The sequence below is a fragment of the Haplochromis burtoni genome, unplaced genomic scaffold, assembly GCF_018398535.1.
Source record: "Haplochromis burtoni strain Fernald_Lab_line unplaced genomic scaffold, NCSU_Asbu1 Contig_19, whole genome shotgun sequence".
Taxonomy (NCBI): Eukaryota; Metazoa; Chordata; class Actinopteri; order Cichliformes; family Cichlidae; genus Haplochromis; species Haplochromis burtoni.
In genome coordinates, this window is record NW_024582380.1 from 2,144,216 (window position 1) to 2,153,302 (window position 9,087).

The 9,087-nt window shown below is 42.5% G+C and overlaps 1 protein-coding gene across 5 annotated transcripts in view; it reads right to left on the minus strand.

Moving 5' to 3' along the window:
• tenm2a (teneurin transmembrane protein 2a) overlaps positions 1-8,303 on the minus strand; it is a 221,406-nt gene extending 213,103 nt beyond the window's left edge. For 4 of the 5 annotated variants that reach the window (XM_014331865.2, XM_014331864.2, XM_042218471.1 and 1 more), the window contains exon 1: positions 7,631-8,303. The gene's annotated coding sequence lies outside the window, so the exon portion shown is untranslated. The remainder of the gene's footprint in view (positions 1-7,630) is intronic. The other variant, XM_014331866.2, reaches the window with a different exon arrangement.
• Between the last annotated feature and the right edge of the window lie 784 nt (positions 8,304-9,087).

Sequence of the window (9,087 nt, forward strand, 5' to 3'; positions counted from 1 at the left end):
TAGGAAACTGCGCTAATTATCAAATACCAGTGTTCAGCATCAATCAGATGTTACAGAAACCTGTTAAGGTCAGAACCATTTAAAAAAAAAGAGAGGTAAAAAGAAGACAATGCGAGCTACAAATGGGAGAAGAAACTAGCAAAAAAAAAAGAAAAAAAAAGAGGAAAATGCTGGCCTTCAGCTGCCTCTGCTGGAGACACGCAGAAGCAGATGGATGCTCTAAAAGTCTTTATTTTAAACAGAATCAGAGCCACTTTAGCTAACTCCAACAAAAATACTAAAGATGCCAGCCTCATCTCATTGCAGTAACCACAAGAGCATCACTGCTGCGGACTAATTTGGGTTTGACTTGGCTGTATAGTCATGCAATATATACTGTCTATGCTGGGAAGCATTAATAAATGCCTTTAAATACTTCCACAAATTCCTAAACCACAGAAACTGTAACACATTGTGTGTGTGTTTTTATTGTTAATCATGCATCCCAAAAATATAGATCTATATAGCACAAGGTCTGAATGACCACTTCTTTGAAAGGCATTATTTTTGCATATATTTTCAGCATACCCTGCCTTGGCCTATGCATAAGTGAAACGTTTTCCTGGAAGACCCCTTTTTTAAGGAATCAAAGATTGAATGGCTGACTGGTTATTTGTTAAGACAGCCAAGACATCTGAAGAAATGATTTCCAGTAATTGTATCCAGATGACTTCTCTCTTTTTTTTTTACAGCACTACATGAAAGCAGTGTAAACCATGTATAACTTCATAATTCTGCAAATGTACCTACACACTGTGAAATCTTGACCTTCAGATGGATTGCAGCTTAATTCAGAAAATGCTTTTGGTGCGTTTAACATTTTTTTTAAAGTGCACTTATGCTTGCGATAGCCAGTCCATTTTTTCTTTTTTTTTTTGGAGTAGGGACTTAGGTGAGGACAACGTGTGCTTCCAGCTGGTGCTTAAACATTCAAGGGTGGACGGGAGGTAGAAGATGCTGCTCAACAAATGTTCTCATCAAACCTTTACATCTTCCCACAGTGAGAACAGGAGGCCAGCCATAAGTCAATGCTATTCTGTGCGAGCTGCAATGCATGTGGAAGAAAGGACCTTTTACTTAGTTGTGTTCAGCAATAGGAAATTGATTCTTTAATATTAAAAATTCAACAGCTGAGTTTCATTACTTTTCTGAGTCTATCCCCTTTCCCTTGTGGAGTGGGAAAATATAACAGTTTATTAAATTACTTCTCTGAAAAGTCTCTGGGGATGCCATCTTAACTCCCATCCTCCTTCACAAGGCCATTTTAGACTGTAACTAGACATGTCTGCTTAGAAAGAGAGACAGAGAGAGGCAGAGAGAACATGGATAGATGGTATACTAAATATACAGATTCCACTGACTGCCACAAAGAGTTTGTAGTTATTTCACTGGCCAAGGAAAGGAATGGAATTGAATGATCCCACATATTAAGGGAAGGGATTATTGTCAACTGACTGGTCTGAAACTGTGTGCATGTCCGTTGCTTAGCTATATCAGTGCTATCATGCAGTTATTAGAGAACATAGATGACATGTTAAAGATAAAACCTGAATGCTTGATTTCTATAGTAAGGCTATTCACTCATTCCACGTGTGCCCTGAAGGAAATGGTCACTGCAAACCAATACAAAGTTCTTCTGATTGACCACTTTTATCCTATATGGGAATGCTGATGGAAGTGATCTTATTCAGAATGGCAATGATCCCATGCACGGGTGCCAGGGAGTCCCAGAATGAGTTGGTGAGTAAAGTCTTTATATCCCAGTCCACTTAAACACTTGTGGAACTGTTTTGGACTGACACATTAAATGATAATCTCCACCAGTGGAATTAACACACAAAATAAGGGAATATTTTTGAGCAGGATAATTTGCCATCCCCCCAGTAGAATTCCAGAGACTTGGAGGATAAATCCCAAAGCATACTGAAGCTGTTCTAATGGCACATGGTGGCTGAGCACCTTACCCTTTACTGCCTTTATGCTGATTTTCCTCTTGAAGTTGTCCTCAGTCTCTACATGTTCGACCAGACAAGGTTAAAGCGGATACCTGTCTAATCCCCACAATATTCAATAGTTCCTGGGTCAGAGGGCTTTACGAAAGTTCACTCTTACAAAAGATCCTTAAGTATCATCAATGAATGCTGTTAATACACTTCCTGATCTAAGGAGCAATGGGGTCAGGCCTTAATGACTCTGTAAGTCTAAGTAATAAAGGCAGTATATTTGAGCATGACTCAACCGGTCACAATGTCTTCTTAAAGGCAGATAAGGACTTTCCCACTATTAACTCCACTCCTCGGGAACAGAAGGAAATAATTTTAGTAACTTGTTAAAAAGAAAAAAGACTGTCTACACTGAGAAAGAAAACCCTGAACTGTTAAACAAAGACCAACAGACGAAGGATGTTATTTCTTGGTGACTTCAATTAAGTTTCCTCTGCAAAAGTTAGCCATGAAATTCAGTTTCATTCGTTTCCAATAAGGTGCATGTTCAGCTGTACCATGACTTCTTTGCAAAAAGATCAGCCTTCAGCCCGTTTCATACACAGTGCTGTAGGTGTCATTTTCACTGACGGATGACTGACAGTGCTCGCCTTCGCTGAAACATCAACATGAACGCTGAGCACCTAAATGAGTGAACACATCACTCACTGGTCAGCGGCCTTTGTTTCTGTGTGTTCCAAATTTCACCCACATCATCCGCTGAAACTGATGGTCTTACACAGCCTTGTTATGATGAAAGGCTCGGTACCAGCCGTTGTCCACATGCAAGCAGGCGCATGTGCTTGGCTGCACTTCAATACAGGGAGGAAGCTCATCACAAAGCGCCATGAGTCCATGAGAGGGATGAGTTAAAACCAGTCGGTCAGCTGTCAGACAGATGTAGTAAATATTATCCCACTCTGCCATCACTTCCAACACAAAAACCCACAGGATCCATGAGCATGGTAATCCAAGATGAAGGCTGCTCTCTACGAGCGTCACTTTCTCCAAAGCACAGCTAATGCTGGGTGTCATGCAAACACACACGCATACGCTCTCATCATGTAACGCTTAGCGGTATAGTCTGAGCAACACACACACACACACACATACAAAACCCGTCAAATAAAATCACAGGCCACAAAGGCTTCTGAGGAGTGTCCAAATCCCAGATGAACGATGAGTTTATGGTTTTCAAATTTCTTGTACGTTTAGGAAAAATCACAGAAGATCAACACAACACAAATCTCAGACTATTATGCATTTTAAAATTTTATTCATGTTACGTTGGGGTCTAAGTATTGGCTGCTGCATCATCTTCTCCTATTATATGTTTTTTTCGTGGCTATTTTAAGAATCCTTGTTGTAAAGAGCTATCCAATGCTCTACGTTAATGTGATCTCTCTTTTTCCACTGAAAAATGCTAGATAATAGGGAGCAACAGCCATGTGCGTCATGGCCTTTTAGAGAGATGCTAAGATGATATGTTGAGTCAGTGTTTTGGTTCAATTTGATGGGACTACTGGAAGCACAGACATTAAGGAGGACTGTTAATTGAGGCGCTCTTGTAAAAAGTGCTTCAACATAAAAAATTTAACTGCACTGGCAGATTCGTCACACGTAAAGTGGTACCAAACGTAATTGAATTCAGTCTTGTAATCACATCAGGAGGTTAATAATAATAATACTAATACTAATAATGATTTTAGCTTTCCTTTTATGAACTCCAGCCTTAAAATATCTCAACAGAAAGCCACTGGATATGTCATCTTCTATTTTTTTTCACACTCTGTGGTTTCTTACTCATCTACCCACCAATTAATCAATTACTGCAATTAATATAATTTTCTCCTTCATCAGCAAGCCTTTGTAATTTTAGCCTCTCAAAAGCCCACTGCATGCTATTCCTACCTATGCCTTGGCAAGCTCTTGAAAGGAGGACAATTAATGTTGAAAGTTGAAATGTTGAAATATAACACAAAGAGGACAATCGAGCATGAATGGATCAAAGTGAGGCCTCGCCAGACGAGGCAGGAAAAAGGAAGGGGGGATAGTATGGAAGCATAACTGGTTAACTGAGTCTGTCCTTATAAAAGCCTTTCTGACACGGTTGTATGTCATGCTGCCCAAACTCTACTGTGTAGGAGGCCAAACAGGGCAGTATCATAGGAATGAGCCCATTCCTGCAGCAGTTTCTCTATCTGGATGTGGATTTATGACACTGAGATGATTGTATATTTGGCTCTAAAAAAAAAAAAAGCAAAAAAAGCCCTGAGCTTGTGAAATAACTGGGAGGGTGGAAGGCCGGGCAGACCTGCCTCTAATAGAGCTGTGCCACCAAGCTTAGTATTTTCTATTTACTAGCACGTCCTGACAATTACAGCAACAGTGTAAACATAATCACCCTCTCTGCATATTCTGACAGAAGGAACATCCTTTTCACCTACCTCTACTCTCTCTAAAGGTCAGTGTTCTTAGTTAATCAGCAATGACAAGAGGCTATTTGTCCTCTGTTACTACTTATCCTGTTCTTTCCCAAATTATAAAGTGCTATAGTATAATGTACTGTAGAGCAGCAATAATTGCTAATATATATATTTTTTAACATCACAAATTGTTCCGAACCTTATACGACCTGATTGTTATAACAGGAAAAGAAAAGAAGTGGATGCTTCAAGATACAACTGTGTGTAGATTATCTGGGTGTGATTGCTCAATTCATTCTTCCAAGCATCTTAAAAATAAATGAAGATCTAAACTTGGAATCCCAAATTGAACCCTGTGGATTTAAGTTATTTAAAAACTTGCCGATGTTGCTATGGTTGCGCTGTCAGAAACAACAGTGCTTAGCAGTTCACACCCTGTCGAAATGGCCAGGTAAAGGGAAAAAATGTTAACACCAAGCAGCAAATGGCTGTTTCCAAAACCAAGCCAGTCAACACATGAAATCATGCGAAAGCCTTCAAATAAGAGGCACTTTACTGCTCTCAGGTAATTATACCTGAGAGACATATAAGCAGCTTTTTTCCTGTGACATCAATTAACATGGTGCAATGTAGTTCTAGTTGATAGGAATTAAAACAAAAGGAAACAATGGTAACTGGTTTGTGTTTAAAAGGGATTTTTGGCTCTAAATCGGCAACAAAATTGCACTGGCCTAGTCACAACTATTCAGCTACTATGCTGGTTCATTTTCCAACACTAAGTAAGCTCTGAACTGGTTGGGGAGGACAAAATGTATCAACCAGGCTTTCAATACCTCTACGGGTTCACACCTGTAAAGTGAAATCGAACCTTTGAGATTTTCTTATGCCGCTTTCCATCTGTGACTGTGGACAGTCCTGCACAGTGTGGGATAACACACAGCACAGAGGTCAGACTGGATATCGCTGACCTCTGAACAGCCCCGCAGCCCCCAAAATGCGCGTGTGCCTGCTGACATGCACATGCATTAGGGTTATTGTGTGAAGCCTTCAGTCTTTTAATCCCCTAATCTGCTGAACCCTGGAAATCACTTGCAGTCATCTGTCAGCCAGGTCGGAGTGGGCCACAGGACTCAACAGATTCGCACACGAGTGCACACGTACACACAGCCAAACACACACACACACAAATAGACACACACACACTTTCTCTATGCTAGTCATTTATTCAACAAGGCCAGCCTCATTGCAGGCTAATGAAGATTGATGCTCCTCTTTCCAGGACTCACAGGTGTTTCAGTGAAATGTATGTATAAATATATAACCCATATAGAGCACTGGGAAAAAGAAGAGAGATTAACAGAAAGATCGTCCCCAACAACATCTATGTGTGATTTAACAAAAAAAAAAGCCAGATTTATGTAGAAGTCAACCTGCAGAATATCTGCATGGCAACAGCACTGACTTAATCTTGATGATTAGTTGTGAAGGGACGGCAAGGACATGGACTCAGGGAACCTGTAGTGCTCAGACCCTTAAGTCAACTCTATGCATCTCAGGCCCATTTGTGCATGTGTGTGTGTCATCATGCCAAATAGGACACCGTCAAGGCTAGTCTGGAGATTGCGGTTGACACAGCCTGCTGCTCTCCGGCGTGAGCGCCTATTAGCACTTAAGACTGAGTCTCACTATATGCACACACAAACACGGCAAACTGGCCGTGATTACACCTGGCAGGTCAAACACTGTGGCAAACAGCTGAGCCTGTGCACTCGTCCTTGCGAGCGAACCAGACAAATGGCGAGAGAGAGCAACATATGCACTTGTTTCCATATGCATGCGTTTAAAAGTGTGTCAGAAGTGATCCCACGCAAATCTGAGGGCTTTGCTTCCTTTTTGATTTCTACGCCCCTGTCAAAAGCTCAAGATGGAGGAATGGAAAGCGGGAGAGAGATCAAAGAGCGTCAGAAATCACACAGACGCAGGCGGGCTTGAAGAGAGCTAAAAAGGTGGAGGAGGAGATAGCAGGGCCGCAGAGAGAAACTGTACCAGTTAGATTGAAGTGTGAATCTCAACAGTGCGTCTCATCACCAAGATCTTCTCGGCATGTGTGTGTGTGTGTGTCTGCGTTTGTGTTTCATGTCATAAGGTGCCGATGACTGCCAGGCTCTGGGATATACAGCTGGTGTGTGGGCCTCATATCCCTCGCCACCCTGCTTGATACACAACTGACTTTAAAAGTTTTCCTTATTCATCCTTAAACTTTGTGCCTGAAATCCTTAACTAAAAGTCTCACTCATGCTCATTCCTGTGTGTCCTACACTGTTATGTTCTGCTGCAGCTTGAAGGGGGGCAGCTATCCTGTGCATGAGCACATCACCAAAAACAGCAGAAGAAGAAAGCTCACACTTCCACTGCCCTCACCTCTGATATAATACCAAGCAAGCAGAATAAATATGAATGAAAAAAGCTGAATAAAGTGCAGTGCACAAGACAGAAGAGAGGAATGCATCGTTGCTGCCGTCCCGAGGAGGGGAGGCAAGAGGCAATGACAAGTCAAGCAGCCAATTAAAGCCCTCCAGCAGCTCCATGTTTGTTATTATGAACTGAAAACGTGATTTTGGTTTCTTTTCGAAGGGCACTCACTTAGGTTACTTTCTCATGCACGTTACGGGGATCGCTGAAAAGAGGATGCTGCGCTGCGGCAGCCATAAACGCGTCGGACAGGAGCTCTTCATCACGAGTCACGGCAGGGTCTCGCAGTCCACCCTGACTCTTTTAGGGTTAATACATTTCTTTAAAAAAAAATATGCAGCGCAGAATCGCCATGTGGAAACCTCTCACGCCACAAAAAGTCCACCGCAATTAATAAGGTCATTATTGACGGGACTATATTTTTTGGACCTCTCTACGCATGGCACGTGAACGACACTGCAGTCGCAGGAGATGACCCCGATCACCAATGTCAGCCAAGCGTCAAGGGCTCGCATGAGGACTACAGAATGATATTCGGATAAAAGGCACCTCAATGTCATCGCTCTGCGCTGCCCTCCTCCCCTTCCTACTTGCCACAAGATATGACTGTGCATGTTACACACACACACACACGTGCTGCTCGGTCACAGAAGCTGGCGGGTTAATCAGCAGCATCGTTTCCACAGGAATACATTGCAAAATATCACGTACCTGTTTATAGTTACGTGCGGCACTCACTGCATAATCCTCCTTCTTCAACTTGAACTTTTTCCTTCCCTCCAACCGAACCAGCCCGAAGCTACTTGACACTTGTTTATTGCATGCTTCTCTCTCGCTCTTTTTTCTTGTTTTGTTTGTTTGTTTTTGCCCTGACTATCCTGTCAAGCCACTATTGAACGCGAAGTGAGATGACAGCACGAGGGGATGAGCTGATAGAGAGGGCAGGCAAGAAGCCTCCAGTTCAGCATCTCACCAAAATCGTGGAATCAAACGGAACCATCCGTTCTGCGCTGGTGGTCGTTACAGGCAAACAGTGCTGACTGGCAAAAAAAAAGGGGGGGGAAAGAAAAAAAGCAAACCCCCAAAATGGACCAAAACCGGATGAATACGGCTGTGCGCAAACGGCACGTCTTCCGTTGCTTCTCTTCGGACCCGAGAAACGGCGGGGCGAGCGGGCATGCTCTGAACACTGAACCACGGCCGATCGGTAAAGGCTGCGCGCAGCGGCACCCAGGGAGCGACCATTCACACACACGGTATAGAGAAATGACCGTGGCTCGCGGAGCGCGCGTTCACGGCCCAGCCAAAGTCAGTGGTCATTATCAGCGCATGCCGAAGAGTAATCCACAGTAGGCTGTTACAGCCACAGCTGCAGCACTACGAGATGAGATGCAGGGGATCAGCAGTGACAGCGATTAAACCATCTGAATCCCAAATGTTGAACTATGCTATGTTGAATAGCAGATCACTATTGAGGGCACTTCCTCTATTAATCTAAATCTATTTACATATTATTGTCACTTTAAAACATATTTAACATGGTGTACGATTTATTCGAAAAATGCATATTCCACTCAGTATTAATATATGATTACTTGAGGACATAATGGGACAATTTCACGAGAGGCAGCGGCAGCAGCTACATTGCCACATGTATTTACAGCCTAACAAGCAAAAATTGAATCTCAGTGCATTTTTCAGGAAACTTACACATGCCCGCTTTTGGTGTTAGTGCCTTCTTTCCAGGGCCTGGTGCTCATTACAGTGGTCCTCAAGCATCTCTTTTTAAACAGTGCACCCACTGCACTGCAGGCTACTGTTCACATTAGCACACTGCCTAATGGGCTTTCTCCGTATTAGCAGCAATAGAAAGGTGCAATAATAGAAGCATGCAATTATGCACCATAACTAGGGAAAACATTGTTAACAGTTACCCTATTGCCTCTCACTCTCCGAGCTGTAAATGCATATTTCCCAATGGAGGTATGATAATAACGCCTGCTTATTTGAAAACACCTTGTAAGGAGAACCTTGTGGCTCTTTTGATAAAGATTTCATTTCAGAGGCATTTTTATGCATAACTGGGGATTGGCAGGGGACATAAACCTCCCACTTTCTGCTTTATTTATTTATTTATTTTACTCTTTCATTTTCTTCTTGTTTTTTGG